Source organism: Anabrus simplex, chromosome 1 (assembly GCF_040414725.1).
Source record: "Anabrus simplex isolate iqAnaSimp1 chromosome 1, ASM4041472v1, whole genome shotgun sequence".
Classification (NCBI taxonomy): Eukaryota; Metazoa; Arthropoda; class Insecta; order Orthoptera; family Tettigoniidae; genus Anabrus; species Anabrus simplex.
Genome location: NC_090265.1, coordinates 1,772,247,828 through 1,772,273,820, shown reverse-complemented (window position 1 = coordinate 1,772,273,820; position 25,993 = coordinate 1,772,247,828). Strand labels below are relative to the sequence as shown.

At 41.0% G+C, this 25,993-nt stretch overlaps 1 protein-coding gene across 3 annotated transcripts in view; it reads right to left on the bottom strand.

Annotated features, from left to right (window-relative positions):
• Window positions 1-21,478, bottom strand: part of eEF5 (eukaryotic translation elongation factor 5) — a 71,965-nt gene extending 50,487 nt beyond the window's left edge. Inside the window, exon 1 of one of the 3 annotated variants that reach the window (XM_067138614.2) lies at window positions 21,328-21,478. The gene's annotated coding sequence lies outside the window, so the exon portion shown is untranslated. Of the gene's footprint in view, window positions 1-20,514; window positions 20,534-21,237 lie in introns of those variants that run through there. The other 2 variants (XM_067138615.2, XM_068225691.1) reach the window with 2 other exon arrangements.
• Between the last annotated feature and the right edge of the window lie 4,515 nt (window positions 21,479-25,993).

Here is a 25,993-nt window from a genome sequence, read left to right as displayed (position 1 = left end):
AAGATCACGATATGAAGATAAAGTTGGAATTCAAGAGGACAAACTGGGGCAAATATTCATTTATAGGAAGGGGAGTTAGGGATTGGAATAACTTACCAAGGGAGATGTTCAATAAATTTCCAATTTCTTTGAAATCATTTAGGAAAAGGCTAGGAAAGCAACAGATAGGGAATCTGCCACCTGGGCGACTGCCCTAAATGCAGATCAGTATTGATTGATTGAAGAATGTGAAATCTTGAACCAATTTCTTATAATCATGATTGTTGACATGTTCAGATTTGAATTTCTCACTACTTCAGAGATGATCTGATATCCTTCCGCTGTAGCTAGGATTCAGATTTTTGCTAGCGACTGAAACTGGATATATTGAATTGACATACTTCAGCCTTGTGATTTTGAAGCTATCTTTTGTGGTGTCTGTCAGGACAAGAACAAGTAATATCAATGGATACACCCCACGCTCCACAAAAAGAAACTGGCTACAGCATTGGCATTTGACCTTCTGAGTCTCTCGTGAACGGTTTTTGTTTTCAAATAAATTGACGTTCCCAAAATGTTTGGGTATCAATGCAATCGCTAGATGTAAACATCAAATGTTGTTTGGTCACATAAGGGACGATGTGGGTATTTGACGTCAAGCTGTGGCCAGGATGTGCGCACCTCAAGTATACAGCAATTCCCCTGTTTCCACAAAAAGAACGTTCACAAAAGAACACCTAATTACAGAAGTCTGTCCAGTGTTCAATGATCTGTCTCTCCAAGTATTCTTTGATCTATAGTACATATTACCTCAATTACAGGGAAACTGTTTCTAATCTCAAGAAACTTATTGAAAAAACGTACCCAATAACAATTGATCATTTAAAAAAATGTAAAAATTCTACCAGTTCACGTAGTTCTGATAATGTACCAAGTACTCAAATATCAGGTCCTTTGAAAAGCTATCGTAAATGCCATCACTTAGTCATCGACTGCAACCTGGAGGTCAGTGCAGCAACAGCTGCTATTATCTTTAACAGTATAAAAGAGGAGTGATATACAGAAAAGGCACTGTATAAACCACTTAAGCAGTTCACCTTATATTTTCAACCATATTTCTACGGCAGAAGACTAGATTTAGGAGACTTTTATACAGGATTTTCCAACTGAGTTGGTTACGCAGTTTGGATCATGTGGCTGTTAGCTTTCAATCAGGAGATGCTTTTCTGAGGTTCCCATTTTCGTACCCAGCAAATCACAGGGTTGTTCCTTAGTTACGGCCACAGTCGCTTCCTTCTTAGCCCTGTCCGATACTACCCCATCGTCACCTTAAGAACAGTTGAGTCGGTGCGATGTAAAACACATACATACATTATCATTATAGACTTATGCCTTTCAGCGTTCAGTCTGCAAGCCTCTGAATTTACTAAACGTCGCCACAATCCTCGATTTGCAACTAGTGTTGTGGCCTCATTTAGTTCTATACCTCTCATCTTCAAATCGATAGAAACCGAGTAACCATCGTAGTCGTGGTCAACCTCTACTTCTCTTACCCTCCTAGGTAACCTATCCTCCTCCAATCGCCTCACATGACCCCACCACCGAAGCCGGTTTATGCGTACAGCTTCATCCATAGAGTTCATTCCTAAATTAGCCTTTACGTTCTCATTCTGAGTTTCCTCCTGCCATTGTCCCCACCTGTTTGTACCAGCAATCATTCTTGCTGCTCTCAAGTCTGTTACTTCTAACTCATAAGATATCCCGAGTCCACCCAGCTTTCGCTTCCGTAAAGCAAAGTTGGTCTGAAAACAGACCGATGTAAAGATAGTTTCATCTGGGAGCTGACTTCCTTCTTACAGAATATTGTTGAACGCAACTGCGAACTCACTGCATTAGCTTCACGACACCTTGATTCAATCTCACTACTATTATATTACCATCCTGGGAGAACACACAACCTAAATACTTGAAATTATCGACCTGTTCTACCTTTCTATCACCAATCTGACATTCAATTCTGTTGAATTTCTTAACTACTGACATCAATTTAGTCTTCGAGAGGCTAATTTTCATACCATACGCTTTGCACCTATTTTCAAGTTCCAAGATATTAGACTGCAGGCTTTCGGCACAATCTGCCATTAAGACCAAGTCGTCAGCATAGGCCAAACTGCTTATTACATTTCCACCTAACTAAATCCCTCCCTGCCATTTTATACCTTTCAGCAGATGATCCACGTAAACTACGAACAGCAGAGGTGAAAGATTGTAGCCTTGTCTAACCCCTGTAAGTACCCTGAACCAAGAACTCATTCTACCATCAATTCTCACTGAAGCCCAATTGTCAACATAAATGCCTTTGATTTTAATAATCTACCTTTAGTTCCACAGTCCCCCAGTATAGCGAACATCTTTTCCCTTGGTACCCTGTCATATGCTTTCTCTAGATCTACAAAACAACTGCCTATTCCTCTTGTAACAGTTTTCAATTACCTGACACATACTGAATATCTGATTATGACAGCCTCTCTGTGGTCTGAAACCACACTGGTTTTCATCCAACTTCCTCTCAACGACTGATCGCACCCTCCCTTCCAGGATGCCAGTGAATACTTTGCCTGGTATACTAATCAATGAGATACACCTCGATAGTTGTTGCAATCCTTCCTGTTCCCTTGCTTATAAATAGTTGCAATTACTGCTTTTGTCCAATCTGAAGGTACCTTACCAACACTCCATGCTAATTTTTACTACTCTATGAAGCCATTTCATCCCTGCCTTCCCACTATACTTCACTATTTCAGGTCTAATTTCATCTATTCCTGCTGCTTTATGACAATGGAGTTTGTTTACCATCCTTTCCACTTCCTCAAGCGTAATTTCACCAACATCTTTTTCCTCCTCCCCATGAGCTTGGCTGTTTGGAACACCACCAGGATGATTTCCTTTTACATTGAGAAGATGTTCAAAATATTCCCTCCGCCTCTCCAGTGATTCCCTGGGATCTATTATGAGTTCACCTGAATTACTCAGAACGCTGTTCATTTTCTTTTTCCCTCCCTTCCTAAGATTCTTTATTATTGTCCAGAAAGGTTTTCCTGCTGATTGACCTAGCCTTTCCAGGTTATTACCAAAATCTTCCCACGACTTCTTTTTGGATTCAACAAATATTTGTTTCGCTCTGTTCCTTTCATCTACGTACAAATCCCTGTCTGCCTCGGCCCTTGTTTAGAGCAATTTCCGATAGGCCTTATCACATTTACAAGCTGCTCTCACTTCATCATTCCACCAAGATGTTCGCCTTTTCCCATCTTTACACACAGTTGTTCCTAGGCATTCCGTTGCTGTTTCTACTACAGCATCCCTTTATGCCACCCATTCACTTTCTATATCCTGAACCTCCTTACTTTCCACTGTTCGAAATTTCTCACTAATCATATCCATGTACTTCAGCCTAATTTCCTAGTCCTGTAGATTTTCTACCCTTATTCGTTTGCAGAGAGATTTCAGTTTCTCTACCCTAGGCCTAGAGATACCTAGTTCACTACAGATCATATAGTGGTCTGTATCATCAAAAAATCCCTGGAAAACTCATACATTCCTAACATATTTCCTGAATTCAAAGTCGGTTAAGATATATAGTCTATTATAGATCTAGTACCTCCAGCCTCCCATGTGTAGCAGCGAATAGCCTAATGCTTGAAGAATGTATTTGTAACTGCTAAACCCATACTAGCACCGAAGCCCAGCAAACTCTTCCCATTCCCATTAGCTTCCTGATCTTCCCCATATTTACCAATCACCCTTTCGTATCCTTCAGTTCTATTCCCAGCTCTCACATTGAAATCGCCCATTAGCACTATTCTATCCTTGCTGTTGACCCTGACCACGTCACTCAATGCTTCATAAAACTTGTCAATTTCATCCTCATCTGCACCCTCACATGAATACACTGAGACAATTCTTGTCCTAATTCCTCCAACTGCCAAATCTACCCACATCATTCGCTAATTTACTGTACATGCCTAACAGAAACCATGTTGCGTGCAATGGTATTCCTGATAAAGAGCCCTACCCCAGACTCTGCTCTTCCCTCTCTAACACCTGCCAAGTACACTTTATAATCTCTCTCTTCCTCGTTATTTCCCCTTACCCGAATATTACTTACTCCTAGCACATCCAGATGGATCCTCTTTGCTGACTCAGCTAGTTCTACTTTCTTCCATAAGCCCCATTAATATTGATAGCTCCCCATCGAATTCCATTTCGTTCGCCAAGCTGTTTCCAAGGAGTCCCTTGCTTGTCAAATGGGAGTGGGACTCCGTTATTCCCATAAGTCCGAGGACTGCTTAAAATGTTTCAAGCTTGGTAAAGTCGTGAAGCAGGATACTGCCCTACTTGCACATAGTCCAAGTGGGCATCTCTCCCCTAACAGGTTATGGACCATCGGTGAATTGTATAGTCCTAGCCGCCTGAGCACAAGGAGGGCCATGACTCAGAATATGTCCGAGATGCCCACTCCCATTCCATAGCAACTGGTATTCCGACTCTCAAGACCACTTACTAGGCCACTCAGCCGTTGCCCATGGTTCACGAACTAGGACGTGACTACAGTAACCCACACAAATAGCAAAAATAAAGTACTGGATCTTCAAATCTGCTTATGTATTGCTTGATAGGACTATTTTCTTATCCCTCACTCCGGCAGGATATAAACAGTGTGCGACACCCAATCAACATATTTTATAATGTTGGGTCCCAGGGTATATTTAATTACAGATCCTTTGCACATCTAGGAATACACAGAGCTACATAGCAGTTGCAGCACTTTTCATAAATCAAGGTTTTAAAATATTACAGTAGTTCTCAAAGTGTAAATGGGTCACTGCAAACATTTTTCTAGGAATAGTTAAGAATGTGAATGATGAGCAGATGAAAAGGACAGTGGGAGAGAGTTGGAGAGATAGAGTAGGGCTATTTATGTACTTAAGGTAAGACTAGCAGCTGCAAGAGGCAGCAGGTATAGTGACTGTTCCTCCTGAAAGTTGACCTGCAACTTGTAATGTTACTTTTATATCCTAATATTCCAACCTAATATTATACTATAATGGAAACTGAAATGATTCTGTAATGTAACCCTGTGTCCATCCCTAATATTTACACTGGTAAAAATTTGTAAGCTTCTATCAAACTAATTTTGCAAACATGTATAATATAATCTGAAAGAATGCTTTCCCAAAACTTAAACACGTCAATATGACTGGCCTGTAATCATCTGCTTTATGTGTCTCCCTTTCCCTTCTTCACTGGGGCTACTATTGCAGTTTCCCTTTCATTTGGTATTGTTCCTTCATGCAAACTGTAATCAAATAAGTATTTCACATATGGCACTATATCCCGACCCCTAGCCTTTAACCTGTTTAACCGGCAAGTTTCCACAGAGAAACGAACATTTGTAGCAGGGAATAAGCTGCCCGTTTTAAATGTCCTACGGCTGTTGGTCATCTGAAAATTCGCGTTACAGAAGTTAGAGTCACAAAAGGAGTGACAGAAGTGTGTGATGTAAGGTACGGATCAATGGTCATACAGTGTACATAGTACATGGTTTATTCAATTATAATTATTGCAGGTATGATTTTTAGTATTCGTTTAAAATGTAAAATTGTTTTGTAATTAACTTTCCTGACCTGTAAACAAGCATCTCCAAAATTACCCCCAGAAAGTGCATAGAGAGTTAGCATGTGTTTTATATCCATGTCCAATGTTACCCTGTGCTAGGGGTTAATCCAGATTATTTGGGTATGAAAATATGTCATTAGTGGACACTTAGGGCGTGAAAATGAAAGATTCCCTAGACCTCCATACGTAATACCGCCGTGGTCGAAGAGAACAAGAGTTGACCAAGGGAGGTCGGATAGGATAGATGAAAGTGAGGAGCCTGGCACAAGTGGAAGCAATGCCAGGACTCAGCTAAGGGCCCCGTGGTCGCCAACCCACACGCCAAAGTTCAGAGCCCGTGAGGCCCCTTTTAATCACCTCTTACGATAGGCAGGGGATACCGCGGGTGTTATTCTACCGCCCCCCACCCACAGGGGGTAATGGTACCAGAGCGAATAGAAGAGAAAGGGCGAGCTCTTAAGTTGATCACTACTGGCTAGTATGGGGATTGTGGTGAATTATCCGCTAGAAGCAGCACCACTGCTATGTGAGGGTTAATATCAGTAGTTGTAATGTGCATGTACTGTAGTGTTCTGCAAAGGTAAGAACCTAAGTGTTGTACATTATTGCCAAGTGAGGAGCGCATGATTTGGTAAAAGCTTTCATTTAGTCAACATAGTGTTGAACTAAACTTACAAACATACTGAGGAAAAGAATGCCTACTTGCTTTGTTGCAGGCTGTAAGACCAACTACAAAACTTCTAAAGATAAACTTCTTGAAACCACGTAAAGATGTAGAAATTTAAAAATGGGAAGAGGTGATTCCCAGATAGGTACTTCCTTTATGCTTGCCAGAGGCCCACCAACCTACTTCCAAATGTATTCTTGCTTATAGGAGAATTAAAACAGACTGTAAATTTGGCTGTGATAATTTTCCTATCGTCTCCGATAAAGCTTGTATCAGGACTTCAACCATTTCTAATCGCAGTGAAGGGATGCTAGAGGACTGTTTGCCTCTTCTGGGACCCAAACCTGGGGGGTCTTACACCCACAGACCAGTGCTCTTGTCTTAAGAACCAGAAAGAAATTCCATACAATGCCTCTTAATTTGTCAGTATTGGTAACCCCTGTTTATTACTGGTGACGACGTTGAAGCCACGCTTTTGTATCCCTACCTTACCTTTCGCCAATTGTCAGCTGAAGCTTAACTTTTTTTTCTTCCCGTAACTTAAATCTTTGGGGTAAATATATACTTATATAAGACAACCCTACAATTTCCAAAATCAAATCATTTGAATAAAACCTAGCTAAAAAAAAAGGCATCCCACACAGCACAAGATAGGAAATATTAAAACACGCAGCCGTTTATGGTATTTGAGTACAAATATTTCCTATAAATCTGATATCCTGAGAATCCTTCATATTATGAATCAATGAACCAGCACATATAAACAGAAGGGCCTTAAATAATGCACGAGGTGAAAAAATAAGCTAATTTTGGAAACCTCATACACCAGGTAGTTCAAACCTCCAAGAAAGATATTACACTGCTGAACTCAAACTACTGTAACTGTGGAAGTTAAGCCTGGAAGGGCAAATTATGCCCAAGCCAAAGCATACAGACCATTATGTTAAACCTCCTTCATGCTGAAAGCAATGGAGAAAATTCTGGATAAGTATATCAGAAGAACAGAGCAACTGAAAAAAAATCAGTTTACATATAGACCTGGCAGATCCACTGAAGTAGCACTCCACCAGCTGGTTTGTAAACTAGAGGAAAGCTTAGAATATAAAGAAATTGCACTGGCAGCATTTCAAGATACAGAAGGAGCCTTCAGCAATACAACCTGCGACTATAATAAAAGCATTGGAAAAGAGCAAGGCGAGCAAAACTGTCAAATGGATTAAATCCAAGTTCAACGGAAAGATAAAAGCAACCCTGTTTCAAGAAACGCTGACGGTTAGGGCCAACCGAGGCTGTGCTCAGGGAGGAGTTCTTTCTTCTCTGCCATGGAACCTCATGGTGAACAAAATCATAGCTATGCTCAACGAACAAGGTTTTTATACACAAGGATATGCAGTTGACCTAGTGATTGTGGTACGAGGTAAGGTGATGAGTGTTATCCAGGACCACATGCAAAGATCACTTAACCCTTTCCGCTCGTGTGTCGACCTGAGGTCAACAGCTGTCACTTAAGAGTTATAGCTCGTGTGTCGACCCTGAGTCAACACAAATGTTTCGCCGCTCATTGCTAGGTTACATGGCAAGCCAGGACTTTTGTACTTCGTTTCATAAGTGCTGGTCCCTTCCGGAAACCGAAATAAACCAAATAGGAGTGTTTTCGTTTCTCTTTGCTCGGCAAAATTGTTCCGTTTCCTTGACAATGGAAAGCAGTCGCGTGAAGCAACATGGTGGCGCACAGTCTGACCGAAGCCAAGATTCTTGAGTCTCTTTCGGCTGATTTTGTTGATAGTGACCATGAAAGTGACAAAAATTTTGGATCTGGCGATGAAAGTGATATATCCATTAGTGATTCAAGTGATTATATCGATATCAGTGTCGCAAGAAATCATAGAGGAGGCGGTAGTGTTATGACTTGTCCCGGTTCCAGTCATACAGTGCTGACTTCAAATATACCTTGGAGATCGTGGAGAACTGGTGATGCAGGATTTACCCAAATTTCTTTGCAGGTTAGTCAGTGGATTCATATGTTGTGGCAACAGACCTAAAATAGAACTAGAGTACTGGCACCTATTTTTTACTGAACAGTTGCTATCCTCTATTGTCCACGAGACGAACAAATTTGCCGAAATTAAAATACAGCAAAATACTCCGTCAGAAGAGATCTATCTGGTTTACTTGGAAAGCTGTGACTTTAGAAGAGCTGACGGCATTTATTGGTGTAATTATCAACCTGGGGATGAACAGTAAGGCAGAAATGCAGGATTATTTTAGTGAAGACTAATTGGATAAGCAGGTGTTCTACAAAGATGTGTTCTCTAGAGACAGATTTCTACAGATATTCTGGAATCTCCACCTTTCATCCCCTGATGCTGATAGGGCAGGCCCACAATCTAGAGGTTTGAAGGTCAGAAATATAGTATCGTACCTGGACACAAAATTCAGGGAACACTTCATTCCAGGAAAAAATCTGAGTGTTGATGAAAGCACTGAAGGCTTCAAGGGTCGTGTCGTGTTAAGTGTTACAATAAGCAGAAACCAACAAAGTGGGGACTCCGTATTTATGTACTGTCAGACTAGTACCGGATACGTATGTGCTATTGAACCATAATGGTTCAATAGCCACACAATCACTTGTTAGGCAAGATTTACCCTTCACTTGCAGGATAGTTATGCATTTGGTTACAAAAGTTTTGCAAGCCACCAACAAAACTGGGTTTCATGTCTTTACGGACCGGTTCTATACCAGTTACGACCTTGCAGCTGAGCTACTGAAACTAAAGGTCCATATTACAGGCACTGTAATGGTAAATAGGAGAGGTCTACCATTACAAGTGAGAAAAGCCGCAACAAAGAGAATGAAACATGACATTGCACTCCAAACAGATAACACTTCTTGCTTGGTTTGGAAGGACAAGCGAATTATTGCTATGTTGTCCACTTTCTCCAGTGTAGGGAAGTTTAACTTATCAGTCAACCCAAACAAGATAACTAGTCCCTATCACAAGAAGGAGAAAATTAGAGGGAAAGAGATCACTGAAGCTTTTTAGGCAAGATATATATACAGGGTCTTTATGCTTGGCAAGGACTTCTCGCTCGACCTTGGCTGCCGATGACAGGCCGCTACCGCACGCAGTTTCCGGCACTTCCTGCAGTTGCTGAGAGCTGAGCTCTGAGATAGTAGGGTGTTCAATGAAGCTACTGCGTACTTTATGTCGTATTTTATAGTGTTATTGTGTATAGTGCTGTAATGTATGTGAAACATTCGTTACGTGAACGTGTATATCTGCACAATACTTACATTAAATGCAGAAAATCGTGTGCTAGGTTAAGACAAAAGTTCGAGCAAAATTTTCAGGGAGACCCATTCCTATAAATCGGACAATAAAACGACTGGCGAAGAGATTTAAACGTACAGGTTCAGGAAACAAAAATAGACGTAAAGGTTGTTATCTCCTTACTGAAGCATGTTTGGTACGAGAATCATAGTTAAAAATCTGTGCCCCCTCGTAGCCCAGATTTAACAGCATGTGATTTTTATTTTTGGGGAATGTTAAAAATGTAGTATATGGGAACAACCCTCACAAACTAAACTTAAAGACAATATCAGAGCTGCAATTTCATCCATCAGTGCTGAAGAACTTGTTAGTAACCGGAAACTTCATTAGGAGATGGTGACTGTTTGGCAGCGCATGAGGAACATTTTCAGCATAAACTGTAAAAATGGTGAGTAAAATGCATGATAATTTTGAGCATAAATTGTAAACATGGTGAGTAAAATGCATGATTTTGAGCACCGTATTCTACCGTACATACGCACACGCGGTAGCCGGCAACTGAACCGTCACTGGCGGCCAAGGTCGAGCAAGAAAGTCCTTGCCAAGCATAAATAAAAACCCTGTATATATGGAAGAACAGGCACTGCACCTAGGTGTAGTGTTAGAAAAAAATCTAACCTGGAATCCACATATAGAAAGGAACATAACCCGGCCCAAGAACTTGCTGTATGCACGTAAAAGAGCCGTCAGGAAGACATGGGGCCTAAGACCATCAATGGTAATGTAGATACATACAATGATCATTAGACCGTTGATGGCCTACGCTGCAATAATCTGGTGGCAGAAAGTAAGCCAAGGAAACCTCAGTAGTAGATTGGATAGCCTACAGAGAATGACATGCATAGCCATAACTGGGGCTATGAGAACTACACCGACAGAAGCGTTGAATACTTTACTAGACCTCCCATCGCTATGCAATTTCATAAAAGGACAGGCTGGAATGAGTTCATATAGACTGGCACAATCAGTGTGCTGGAATGCACAAAGACACAATCTAGGACACTAAAATTAACAGAGTAATAACAGGAAGTTCTACACAGGCCTTCTGATCATATACCAACTTTGAAAAACCATTTGAGAACCAGATAATAAAAAAAGAGGACGGGGATATCAACAAATGGAATACTGAAAAAGATATAGTGTGGTGGACTGATGGCTCAAAGACTGGGGATGGCACAGGAGGAGGGATCAACGGGAGAAGACCTGAGAGATCAATCCAGATGAACCTGGGCAAACACACTACAGCCTTTCAAGCGGTAGTGATCGCTGTCACTCGCCTTGAAAAAAATCTGAAAATGATGTATAGGAATAACATTTTCATTTTTACGGACAGCCAAGCGGCCATTAAGGCACTAGAAGCAGTCTGGATAATATCCAGAATTGTCTGGTATTGCCATTCACTTCTCCTGTAGCTCTCAAAGTACAACACTGTCAAAATAATATGGGTACCAGGGCATGTAGGTATAGAAGGAAATGAAAAGGCAGATAAACTGGCCAGGAAAGGGGCAGAAATGCTTTTTGTAGGCCCAGAACCAGTATGCAGGATTTCTTATGGACAAGCCCGACACTACATAGGAAAATAGGTACAAAAAAAACAAATGGAGAATTGGAAACATACTCAAGGATGCAGGCTTGCAAAGGAACTGATAAAAGGACCAAACAGGAAGCACACTAAAGAACTGTTGAAACTCAGCAGAGAAAATATAAGATGGGTAGTAGGACTTGACAGTACACTACCATTTGAAGAAATACCTACAAAGAATTGGAGTATTAACAGACAATATATGTAGGATATGCAATGAAGCAGAGGAATCAGCTGAACACATACTTTTCGAATGCGAGGCGCTGGATAGAATCAGACTCTCCACTCTAGGACTACCAGGTGAAGAGAGAAAAAAATCACAGAATATCCAATAAGGTATATCTAGGTCTGAATGAAAGAAAAACATGGTAGCAAAAGATCTTATAACACTAATTAGGCCCCATGAAGAAAAGAACTCTGAAAGTATTCAAGATATTAACCTCAAACTTTGAATATATACTCACTAGGTTGCTTAGTATGTATGGTGTGATAACTTTCAAAGCAGTACGGTTTGTGGCTCCATTTAATAGCCCCTCTGAGCAGTGTAATAAATGCCCCATTTGTGCAATTTTATTCAAGTATACAAAGATTTTTCTTCACCGTTATTCCCCATTTAGTGTCAGCAGTTACATCATACACATCCCATTCGCTAAGTATACTTATGACAACCGGTCTGCACATAATTGCAAATATCTATAATTCAGCAACTGAATGCACTGCACCATGTTGACATCCACACTGGAGCCCCAGGAAATAGCTCTACATTTCCAGTATTTTCTTATAACTATAGGAAGGTTTAAAAAAGAAAGATGCGATAGTTTATATTACACGACTACACGGTTTGGAACTCGCTCTCGCACACAATTGTATTAATGATCAAGGATACACGAGTTGCATAAAAGTCTCCCGTCATCCATGTAGCACATCATATAAGGAATCTACGTATAAATGTAGAAATGCCTTGTCATCACACGGAACACTGCCACGCGTGCGCCATCTTAATTATCTCTAGGAATGCACAAGGTCACCCATGTATACAGGTTTTCAAGATTACAATGAAAGTAAAATTGAAAAAAAAATCAGCACTAACATCACTGATCCTACTCCGTGACATGATTGCAAACCTATCCATAACCAATGGCCGCAGTAACGCAGTTTTACAGGAAGCTCTTGGTTCGAACACTTTACAATCCCCCTTGTAGAGATAAAAAAAAAAAAATTACATTTCATGATGTCGCAGTTGGTAAGAGTAAAGGGTAAAAATGTAATAGTTCATGCAAGCTTTATAACATAAGTAGAAATGATGCAAATGTTATGTGGAATTCCCTTTAGAGGAGAGATATGCTCATTAACATGTCCCGTGACTCACCAGCCCACCCTAGAAGTACATTTATAACCTTAATAAACAGTAGCACACGGCATTCTCCATTGCTGGAATAGTTACTAGCATTGCCATAGACCCCAACATTTAATCTGATATGACATTCCCATCATCAGTGATGAAAATTCCAGCCCAACGGTCTTTGCAATAACTGGACGTAACCCATCCAGACAAATGATTTTGTCACAAGCCAGACCTAACCAATCCAGACCAATAGTGGCGTCACTTTGCGGCTCTAACCTGAGGACATGCTTCCCTCGACCCCCTGCCTGTCGTAAGAGGCGACTAAAAGGGGCCTCAAGGGCTCTGAACTTTGAAGCGTGGGTTGGCGACCACGGGGCCCGCGGCTGAGTCCTGGCATTCCTTCTACTTACTTGTGCCAGGCTCCTCCCTTTCATCTATCCTATCCGACCTCACTTGGTCAACTCTTGTTCTTTTCCGACCCCGACGCTATTAGGTTTGCGAGAGCTAGGGAGCCTTTCATTTTCACGCCCTTCCGTGGCCCTTGTCTTCCTTTGGCCGATATTTTTCGAAGTGTCGGATCCCTTCCATTTTCCCCCTCTGATTAGTGTTATATAGAGGATGGTTGCCTAGTTGTACTTCCTCTTAAAACAATCACCACCACCACCACCACCCGACCCCCTTTGCCTGCAATTAACTCAATGGTCTTGCCACTAGCTGGACCTAACTAATCCAGACCAATCGATGTCACTAGCAAGACAACCTATTCAGCCCAATGGTTTTGTCACTAGCCGGACCTAACCGATCCAGATCAACTGCTTTGTCGCTAGCCGGACCTAACCCATCCAGATCAATGGTTTTGTCACTAGTCGGACCTAATCAATCCAGATCAAGGGTTATGTTACATGGGGCTGGGAGCTGCTTCACAGCACTAAACTGGGAGTGTTAAGGCCCCAGACCACCTTTGCTTGCACCTAACCCTATGGTCTTGTCACTAGCCCAACCTAACCCAGACCAATTGTTTTGTCACTAGCCAGACCTAACCTATCTAGCACAATGGTAGCGTTATGATACTTGAGGCTTTGGGGTCGATTCATGGTTCGAACACGGAGGCTCGCCCCCAGACCCCTTTGCTTATCCAGACCACTGGTCGCGCCATCTTTGTGCGCCATCTGTATAGTAGTGTCACATATACTAGAGGCCTGGTATCCAGGCGAATTGTCCTGCCATGTTTGTGTCAGGTGGTGATTGTTTTAACAAGTACAACTGGTCAACCATCCTCTATAAAACACTAAGAAAATCTGGAAAGGATCCGACACTTCAAAAAAATGAAGGCATTGGTCAAACCAAGTCAAGGGCCATGAAGAGTGTTAGAGTGAATCCACACTCGAAAGTTCAGAGCCCCTGGTGCCCCTTTTAGTTGCCTCATGACAGGGAGGGGATACTGTGGGTGTTATTCTACCGCCCCCTACCCATAGGGGGGATTGTTGTGGTTGGTTGTCACATCTGTGACATCGTCATAGGTAACATAGTGTAACATATTTTTGCAAGGGAAACAAAAATAATAAATACTCAAATCCGGGCCTAAAATTGTTAATAACTTGCCGTTTGAAACAACACTGTGCTATGCAGCATCTCTATAATATTAAGACTTTTATACCCGCACCCAGTACCAATCCACGCAGAATAAAAGCACAAATATACATAGGCCTACCCACTCCACTAGCCCACACAGAATGCACTGCTGTTGCACGGGAAGAAAGGTCATTTAGTAGCTCCAGGCCAATCTCATGAAAACCCCCTTTGGAAAGATTTTTTTTTCTATGACCGCGACGCAACGCTTTACCCAGCTTTTCACCACTAGCCCACAGAGGCAGTGCTGTAACACGGCAAGAACAGGTCATTTACTACGTGCAAGGGAGGCCACCCGCGACACATACTGTCCGCAGGCAAGAAAACAGGTCGGCTGCACACTAAACCACACAAATAATCTTGCTCCTAGTTCCTAAATACACAGGTTGGCAACTTGTGCAACGTGTTATCACGTTGCCCGCATGAAATAAACGGCAGTCATACAGTGCATAAATGTTTGCCATGAAAGTGGTGACGCATGGTACTAATGTTACCAAGGGTACCTTTTGCCAAAATAAATTGTAGGATTATGAGAGACTGCAAAAAGATCTCAAGGTTGCGGGATGGGTAGCACAAAATGGTATGATGGTAACTTGAGTGAAAAGTCAAGTTATGTTTCGTCAAGAGAAAAGTCTGCTCAGATTTAATTACTGTGTAGATGGGGTAAAAGTAACTCATAAGGATCACTGTAAATACCCTAGTATTAATTAAAGAAAAGGTCTTGATTGGGGTAATCAAATAGGATTGTCAAAGTCACAGATCTCTTCCTTAAGCCGCTATTAGCCATGGGCGACTAGTGGCGCAACTAGTTACCAGTGGATTCAAGTACCAGGCGATCAGTGGCGCAACTTGTGAATACTTGCTCGGTTCATACTGGGGAATAGTCAGTTGAGAGAATGGCGTCCTACGAAGAACTACTTCTCGATCTATTAAAAAGGAAAAAACGAAGGTTTAGGAAAGTGCAGAAACATCCTATATTTCTCAGCTGACTAGAGGATTCATTGTTTTACGATCTAAATGACGATGACAGTAAGTTTTTCAATTACCTGCGCATGTCAAAGTCGTCATTTTGCGAACTGCTTGGCCACATAAAAGAAGAAATAACGGGAAACGACAAAGGACTAAACAAGTGTTTCCCAGTTGAGCTGGAATTCACTAATATAGCCATATAATGGATCAATGGTACTTGTACATCTAAACAATTATAGAATTTATATGGGCATTACATACTGTATTTCCATATATGAGTAGTAAACGTTTTATAACACTCGCACATCGGGCGAGTTGGCTGTGCAGTTAGGAGCGCACAGCTGTGAGCTTGCATCCGGGAGATAGTGGGTTCGAATAACACTGTCGCCAGCCCTGAAGATGGTTTTCCGTGGTTTCCTATTTTCACACCAGGCAAATTCTGGGGCTGTACCTTAATAAAGGCCACGGCCGCTTCCTTCCAACTCTTGACCCTTTCCTATCCCCTTGGCTCCAGAAGACCTATCTGTGTCGGTGCGACGTAAAGCCACTAACAAAAAAAATTATAATGCTCACCTAGAGTATTCTTCTCGCCTACGGGTTTTGCTTCGAATTCTGGAATAAAATTCTTTAAAATGCTGTTCCAAGAATTCAGTGTTTTTATTTTGTCAGTGTAAGCTTCAGTTCTGGAATCCCAAGTGAACGGTTTTCATTCTACCTCAAACCTAAACGTCGTATGCAAGTGATGTCTCCAAGTGTGGAATCGCATGCAAGCACTCGATTCCGCAAAATGTCACAAACCCAAATGACACTCCATAGCAACCAAGTGGTAAGCCCCGGTATTACACGATTATGATCGAGCAAAATAACTTCATGTATGAAATACTGTTATGTTTAATTCGTGATGACAATAAAATAGTTCAGTTCTGCTGTTTACCTGTATGATATTACAGGTAAATGCCCTGAGGGGAATAAATTAAAATGTTATGATTTTTTATGTATTCCCCACATGGCTACTCATTCCTGCCACCTGGCTTAACGAAAAGATCTGGGGAGAGATTCACTTATATTTACTGCCAGGTAAACACACATAATAGTGAAAACTAAAAAGTAGGTTGTATGGGATTTTTATATATATTATCGCATAGGTTTTCGACAACTATCAGATAGGAAAAGGCAAGTGGTGGTGATTATCGTTTAAAGAGGACTGGGGAAGAAGAGCCATGGCCATAATAACAGCCCTAGTATTTGCCTGGTGTAAAAATAGGGAAACTATGGAAAACAATCCTCACGGCTGTCGATGTTTAGTTTCGAATCTACGATCTTCAGAATGCAAGCTACATCTATATGGCCCGTAAAACACACTCGGTTACACATTACTATTGCTTCATCTTCCCTTCGTCGAAGCTACTGTATTTATGAGTAGATTACACTCACTGTAACAACATTATAATGAAAGCTACACTTCCCGTATGGTGGCATGTAGCTTTAGTGTCTATGAGATTTAATTTGCACCGAAAGCGATACTCTTATCTGTGGGCAAGTTATACTCAGCCATATTTGAGTAATGTGTAGAAAGAAACAGCTGACTGGCGTTCGGCACGCGCACCAACGAATTTCATTGGTTGCGACAAGCAAAGAGTTGCATGAAAGATACTTCTGTCTCCATTTTCAAACCAAAATTGAAATTTTAAGGGATGTCTAGTTAAACATCGACTGAACATTGTTTATGCAATGGAAGATTGTGAATGATTTAGACGTTGTTTAGGTAGACGATGTCTAAGTCATCGTTTCTGCAATCGGCCCATAGTGTTTCAGTATGGCATTTAAAGCAGTGTCGCTTCATATGACAATGAACTATTTAGACTCAAGGTAATATGAAACAGCCTGAACAAGCTAGAAAACAGAACTCTACAAACTATAAACTCATGCAATGGAGTTCTTTAAGAACTACAAGAGAATAATGGAACCCTGGACAACATTCTCAAGAGCTTCAACTATGAACAGCAGTGTCATCAGATTCCAGAACAAGTGGCTTAAAGATTGAACCATGAGGTACTCTTTCCTCCCCTTTGCTCTCTGCAAGACATTTCTTTTAATTTTGTACTGGACTGCTTCGGGATAAAAGTGCATTACTGTACATGTAGGATCATTTCCACTTCCATTCTACAGGCAGATACTGTGGATATATTCTACAGCCCCTACCCACAGGAATTAAACTGCTTCGAAAAAACGATCTGAAAAAACTAAGAAACAAGTATTCTGTACGAGACATTATGGCAGGCTTGTCATATTTCATTTTTAACATTGAAAAAAAAAAAGGTTTTTGCAAGAAGTGAGGTCAATTTGCGTTAATGTGTATATATATATCTTTTTACATTTCTTCAAATAGCTTATAAATCTCATTTTGTCCCGTATTGGCTCAACACAACTAAGGGAATCTCCTTATAACTTTCTCAAATAGTCTTTAAAAAGACATTGGGTTCTTCCATTTTCTTCAATTTCTGAATTATCAGTTTTCCACTCCAGTTGCCCGGGTGTGGTTTACGAGCACTCTCCACTTCTGTCTGTCCATGTACCACTCTTCTCTCAAGACGACATCCCAGCTGACTCCTCTTGTTCCTATGTCCTCCTTCACTTGGTCCAGCCATTTCTTCCTAGGTCTTCCTACCGGTCGTTTTCCGGCCACGACTGTGTGTAGCCATTGTTTTGCTGTCCTTCCATCGTCCAATCGTTTGACATGGCCAAACCATTTCAAATGGGCCCTTGTCACTTTTTCATTCAGGGATGGGTACACACCAACTTCCTCCCTTATTCTTTCATTCCTTACCCTGTCCCTTTTTGTCTTCTGTACCATAGTACGTAGGAACTTCATTTCTGTGGCTTGTATCAATCTGCCACGTGATTTTATGGCCGATGAAGTCTCAAATAGAGAAAAACATGTCCCTAAATATATTTAATATGTTTTTTATAATTAAATAGTTTTCACTTCTAGTGAGTATTGATTGGGTGGACCAAAACCCAACATTGATTTTTAGTTTTAAGTATCTACGGATCTATACGATGAAGTTTGTAAATTTTACAACAATCCAAGTCAATGTTGAATGGCATATTACCTTGCACAATTCACTTAATGTTATTAGTTACCGATAATTCAATTAACCACATTTTCTTTCTTCGGTTACTTTCATCAGAGTGCAGATGAACTCCACTATGTTCATACTATATGTAATCCTTTAGTTTTAACAAGCCTTTAGTTTCGTATACACACGTACATAAACAATGCAGGCTAACACCACTCAGTCATCTTCAGCTTTCCAAGTGAACTATTTATCAAACTGTCAAGTAAATGACTAACAGTAACTGAAAAACTATCATTTACGATTTTCTAACCATCTATATTGGGATACTAATTTTGGTACCATCCACCGAAGGGGGAGGGGGTAGCATATGAAACAATCCAAGAGAAAATAAATGTTACCTTCAAATGCTTGTAGAGGAGAGGAGTTCATCAATGCTAGAATCCTACATCCTGCCTCAAAGTAAACTGACATAACCAAACCATAGAAATCTTCTGCCATTACCCACAACTGAACACAATACCCTTAAGAAAAAATTCACTTAGCATATCGTTCTTCCCACAATTCGAAGCAATCAGGCGTAATTGCAAACTTCACTTAACCTCTAATGTACACCAATGGCAGACTTGAAACAGAGCCCCCGCTAGGGGTTCGGTCCCATCAAGAGGTTTTCTGCTGAACACCCCTGATGTGTTGGCCAATGGGTTTTTTTGTCACTAGCCTAGACATGCACAAACCAATCAAGAAAAGCTGTAAACAAAATCTAATCCAATCAGTTGATAGCATGTAAGGAAGCTCCCATCGGCACTCATCTACATTAATAAAGGAGCATCACCCTGCGTCGAATCTCCTCACCTTGTTTTAAGTACAACTAGACAACCATCCTCTATAATCCTAGTAGGGTGCTGCTTCCTTACCCAGTGTGCAGACTTAGGGATGATAAAAATCATAAAAATTATGTGCAACGATACCTGAATCAGCAGAAACGAGATATCCTTCCCCGCCCAAGAAAGTATTATTTTACTTATATAGAAGAATTAAGACAAGAGGCTGTGTAAATCAGCTGATTGCTACCGTGTGGTGTGTTCCTATTGGCCGGACAAGTTTCCTAATGTCTCTGGCAGAACTTGCATCGCGTGCAAGTACAGGGCTGCCATATTTGCTAAAAGCAAGACAACCACGAATTTCAAAGTTCAATAAAAGTAAGAAAACTCGCTATAAATACTATCCAAACCAATGGAGGTGTCACGCGGGACACTAGAGGCCTAAGGGCCACTCCGCGGCTTCTAACATGGGGGCTTATGCCCCCAGGCCAGTGGTCTTGTCACTAAGAGTGCATAAGTTGGCAAGCCTGCTGAGTGTTACATGACGTCACCTGAGTAGCGCCATGTTGGATGTCTAACCTCACTTTCGCACATCGGGTACGGAAGCTTTACCTTAAACAATAATCACCTCCACTAGGATTTTAGTTTAATTTCTTAAGCTAAAAATCACTACACAATGGCAACTTCTTGCTCAAATATCTTCCTTGGCATGAAACACCTGACTATTTTGCATGGTAGAAATTCAGTATGTGCAGCATAAGTTTTATAGCATCATAAGGGATTTGAAATGTAAAAAATCTTATGTGGAATACCTTGTAAAGGATGGTCATTTGATTTAAGATTTCTACCCTGAAAAAACACCACTTACATTGTAAGACAAATTCTCCATGTGAATGGAAACACAAAGACTTGAAACATCTGTTTACTACCATCCAACTAGGTTCACCTGAATAATCAAGAACCTTCTTCAGAAGTTTGAGTGATTTCTTGCTCATTCAGAGTAAACATTTAATAATGTAATAAAGCAGTATACCTGCCACATCAGCAGGCAAGTTACTTTAAGAAAATGTACTACACCAAGTTATTCTAGAACTATCATGCCACATCACCAGAGAAAATACCACAGCTAGCACTATACCTTGATATTCAAGACATTAAGGATCTACATGCACATAACCTTCAAAATTGCAACCAGATATATAGAAGTAAAATATTGCCCTAGGGGTTCCTACTAAACAGACATTCTAATGAATTAACCACTGGTGCATAAAATATATAAGCTCAAAAAATTATTACAGTATGCCTGTCCTTAACAGTAAACACCCATCACAGATCTTTCCAAAAAATAGCTTTTATTTATTTTTCAAGTGTACTAGCAATAACAAAAATAAAAAGACGTTTCAATATTTTGTCAAACAGGGCAACTCTCACCAAAAAAACCATATGACAGCACCCCGGAGTTCTACGGAAACAATAGTACTTCCGAAATAAGTTCAATATACATCTGACAAGTTGCATTACTGCAGTAAGCCCATATGGCTCATTATTTAAGTAATTCCATCTTCCGCCGTCCACTGCAGAGAAAGTGCGATAAGAAAATTAGGAGAAAAAAAGGGCAAGATGACAAAATACAATTCCACGAGTATTTTCCAATTACGTGACAATCGTAACAAATGAATACGAATGAATCGACCATGTGGGGACAACTAGGCTACCCCGTTAAAACCATGCTACTCGGCTGAATTAAAGATCAATTTGAAATCGTTTTGACAAGTAGTCCCAATATCTTTAAATAATTGATTTGAAAGAAAAATACATACGAAAGTGAGAAATTACACTTAAAAAATTCACTGCACAGCAAATATGGATACCAGACCCAACAGGACTACAACAACACAGTCACTTCTGCAAGCGTGTACGCGTTCTTCAAACAAAATGCACTTTATTTAAGCATAAAGTCCCAAAAATGCCGTGTTGGGTAGAAAATTTTAAGCTAGAGAATAATCTAGACGGCGAAATAAAACCCCAACATGGCGGGAAACAACGTTTCACCTAACGTGCAATGTCAACCAAACCTGCCGGTCATTAGCTTCTTAAATACGTAAAACTAGACATTAAGATAAACAGCAAAGTTTCTCGAGAACTTTAACATACACTCTACAAGCTTGAAGCTCCACAACACACACAGAAAGCCCAACAAGTAAAATAATTCGTAAAAATGCAACGCTTTGCTGCAATACTCACATGTGACCAAAATGGGTACTCTGACCAGAAGACCTACAGCGCATGCGCTCCACGTTACTAGGTCCAATGGCTCCTTAGAGGGGTTCTACCAATCAAACGAACGGACTTCCACATGGTGCAAAATATGAACAAGTGACTAACTACAACCGCAGCTTATATATATATATTTTTTAAAGTTAAAATATTGATCAATGAAATATTTGTGTACATAACCTATCAGTCCTGTAGTCTGCATTTACGTTGTTTTTGAAATTAATTACATAAAATATGAATATAGTGAGTGTATGAAGAGTTGAACAAACCCTGGTTAAATCCTTGAAGGTTACAGTCGATCAGTACTGATCTGCATTTAGTGCTGTCGCCCAGATGGCAGATTCCCTATCTGTTGTTTTCCTAGCCTTTTCTTAAATGATTGCGAAGAAATTGGAAATTCTGAATTTTTCATTCATGGAGTTCTACCTCAAATAAGTTTGAAACGTGCACCAGGTCCTCTGATGGTGTTCACTTAACAGCACCAACAAATTCTATAGATAAAAATACTCGTTATAATGTATTTTATAATAAAATTATTGGTTTTACGTCCCACTAACTACTTTTACGGTTTTCGGAGACGCCGAGGTGCTGGAATTTTGGCATGCAGGAGTTTCACGTGCCATAAAATCTACCGACACGAGGCTGGCGTATTTGAGCACCGGACTGAGCCAGGATCGAACCCGCCAATTTGAATTCACACGGCTAGCCTGGTATTTAATGTATTTAATAATTTATTGAAAATGAAAACCTACAACCTGTTTTCCAGTCATTGACCGGGTCAGGGATGGAATGAATGAAGCAGATATAGGCTATTAGTACGATGGGGTCGCCACTCCCAAAGTGATTTATTAATGACTGATAGATGCTATGAAATGAGAATGGAGAGTGTTGCTGGAATGAAAGATGGCAGGGAAAACCGGAGTACCCGGAGAAAAACCTGTCCCGCCTCCGCTTTGTCCAGCACAAATCTCACATGGAGTGACCGGGATTTGAACCACGGTATCCAGCGGTAAGAGGCCGACGCGCTGCCGTCTGAGCCACGGAGGCCTAATAATATTGAATTGTGTAAATTTGTTTTTTTTTTTTTTTTTTTTTTTTGCCATAGAATATGATAGCGTTCACAAATTTTGTCACATAGTTCAGTTCTCATCTAGGTAGAGGAATCTAGTGATCTTACAGACTGGTGAAACCCATGAATAGCAGTCCACCAGATATCATAAAACTTTATTATTATAATACCATTCGGGACAAATATTTCAGGTTCCCTATGGGAATCAACATCTACATCATCACCAGATTCTCCGTTCATAGTTGCATTGTTTCCAGTGGTCGAACGTCATTGCTTCCGTGCAGTGAAATTAAGACCATATGTTTTTTTTTTTTTTTTTTTCTCCTGGCACATCTTGAGAAAATTTGTGCTAGCTTTTGTAGCTGAAAGTGGGAGCTGGTATCTTAGGTACTCCATCAAGAAGGGTTCCTTGGTCAGTTCATGCACTATATGCTTGCAATATGTTGATTTTGCCTTTTCTAGATCAGCTATATTTTCCGCTAAATATAGCCATATTATCTCTGGTCCATAGGTCAAGATTGGGAGTATTAATAATAATAATAATAATACTTTATTAACGGTAATACCATTTTATCAATATTTTGTCAAACAGGTCAACTCTCACCAAAGAACCATATAATGACAGCACCCCGGAGTTCTACGGAAACAATAGTACTTCCAAAATACGTTCAATATACATCTGACAAATTGCATTACTGCAGTAAGCCCATACCGGTATGGCTCGACTGGAATAGTTTCAGCCCATTTGTAACAGATAGTTTGCTCAGGTTGACTATATCATGAATCCCTATCATGGCAGCTCTGAGTTTCTCCTTCACATGCTTTGTAAAAGTCATGCCGTGTGGTTATAGGGTGACTCCAAGATACAAGAAATTGCTTCTATGTGATACGGGGTTACCATTGAGCTTTATAACATCAGTTTTGGATGCCCTGCCTCCTTTACTTACTTACTTCCTTACTTAATCTGGTCCTCTTGTACCATGAGGTGTCGAGGATACGAGAGATCTCCATCTACTCCTATCTCCGGTAATGGCAACGGCCTCTCGTACCAACAGTCCCCTCTCCTGCAGTGCTTCTCTAATCCCCTCCTCCCATGTCTTCCGTGGTCTTCCTCGAGCCTTCCTTCCTTCCACTCTCACCTCCCTCATTAACCTCGGCAAGCGGTCTGTCGACATTCGGTGGACGTGGCCAAACCATCTCAATTGATATTCTTGGATGGTTTTCTCCAGTGGCTTCATATTCAATACTTTCCGGATGGCTGTATTCCTGATCCTGTCTCTCCTGGTTTTGTCCTCTACTTTCCGGAGGTACCTCATCTCTGTCGCCTGGATTCTGCTCTTGGTTCTTTCTGTTAGCACCCAGGATTCACAGCCATAGGTCAATGTGGGAATAAAGGTGGATTTGTAAACGGCTAATTTTGTGCCCTTTGAGATCTCCTTCTTGTTGAGGAAGTTTGTTCGGATGGCATTAAACAAGCGCCCTGCTGTTCCTATTCTTTCTGTTATTTCTTCCTCCATCTTCCCATCTGAGCTGATGATTGAGCCAAGATACTTGAACTTGGTGACTTGTTCTAATGGTTTACTATCGACCATGATACAGTGTCTCTCCTCATTCCTGCTGATAGCCATAGTCTTTGTCTTGTCCGCATTCACCTCCATACCTTTTTCCTTAAGCTCTTCCACCCATACATTGATGTTGTGCTGCAGGTTTTGTTCGCTGGAGGCAACAACAATCAGGTCATCAGCAAATGCCAGGTCAGAAAATCGTACTGGTCCCATGAGATAATTTCCGACCGTCAATTTCTTGATTTTCTCATGACACAGCTTCATAATATGGTCGAGGTATATGATGAAAAGAAGAGGGCTAAGACTGCAGCCCTGCCGGACTCCTTGTCTCGTAGTGAACTCTGCTGACCTCACATTTCCTGTCCGCACGTAATTCCGACAGTTCTTATACAGACTCATGATTGAACTGCAAAGTGACTTGCGAACTCCATACTCCTTTAGGACTTTCCAGAGTTTGGACCTCGGGACTCTATCAAATGCCTGTTTCAGGTCAATAAAGGCAGCATGAAGGGTCTTGTTCTTTTCCAGTAGCTTTGCACTGGCCATCCTAACAGTAAATATGAGATCTTGCGTGCTTCTATTTGGGCAGAAGCCACACTGGGCTTCTTCAAGTTTAGCCTCTACCTCCTTTCTTAATCTAGTCTCCAGGATCTTTGAGAAGACCTTCCCAGGCACTGATAACAAGGATATGCCACGGTGATTACTGCACTCTCGATTGTCTCCTTTCTTAAAGATGGGGATGATGACTGCTACTTCCCAATCTCTAGGTACCTTTTTTGTTCTCCAGGCCTCCACCATAATCTTGAATAGAAAGTTTTCTGCTTTCTTTCCCAAGTTCTTAATCATTTCTGGGGCGATTCCATCATGTCCTTGGGCCTTCCCATTCTTGAGTTGTTTAATAGCCAACTGCATTTCATTTATCCTTAAGTCCTCTCCTTCTTCTTGTTCTCCTTCTCCCCCCGTCTCCTCTCTTTCCTCACTTGACCATGGGCTGTCTTCATTCCCATTTCCATTCAGTAAATCATTAAAATATTCTTTCCATCTCTCCATTATTTCTTTCTCTTCTGTTAAGATTTTCCCTTCCTTATCTTTTATAAACTCTAGAGGGCACTGTTTCTCCTTTCTCATGTTTTTCAGTGCTCTATAGAACAGCTTCTGGTTCTCTTTATAATTTTTCTCCATTCTTTGTCCGAATTCTTCCCAAGACTGTCTTTTCGCTGTTTTCACTACGTCTTTAACCTTTCTTCTTTGTTCCTTATACATCTCATGGTCCTCAGCATCCTTGCTTCTTAAGTATTTCTTCCACATTTCCTTTTTCTTTCTTACTTCTTCCTTGATATCATCATTCCACCAGCTTGTTCTTTTATTGTACTCCCCCACCTTTGTTGTTCCGCATACTTTACTTGCCACTTCTAATAGTATCTTCTTGAACATGTTCCACTTTCCCTCCAGGTCCATTTCCTCGATCCTCTCCTCTATCCTCTGACACTCCTCCTCCACTTCCTGTGTGAACTGCTCCTGTACCTCCCTGTTCTCTCTTAACTTATACACCTTAATCTTTTCTTGCTTCTTGTTCTTAGGTTGTTTCCTCTGTACCTTTGCTGTTGTTTCCATTGTTGTTATCAAGGGAAAATGGTCGCTTCCTATTTCATAGCCACGGTATACTCGACAGTCTGTCACCTTCTGGAGGTGATCTCTCTTCACTAACACATAATCTATGATGGAGCGCTCATCTCGGCTGGGTTCCTCCCTCGTGTACATATGTATCATCTTATGCGGGAACATGGTGTTCACTGCGACGAGATTATTGGCAACGCAGAAATCAACAATCCTCTCACCATTGTTGTTAACCACAGGCTCACCATGCCGGCCAACAGCTCCGCCACTTCCCTCTGGCTGGTTTCCGACTCTGCCATTGAGATCTCCTAATACAATGATTTCCCCTCGAGTGTCATCCACCACATTCTGTAGCTCTTCGTGGAACCTATCCTTCTCCTCC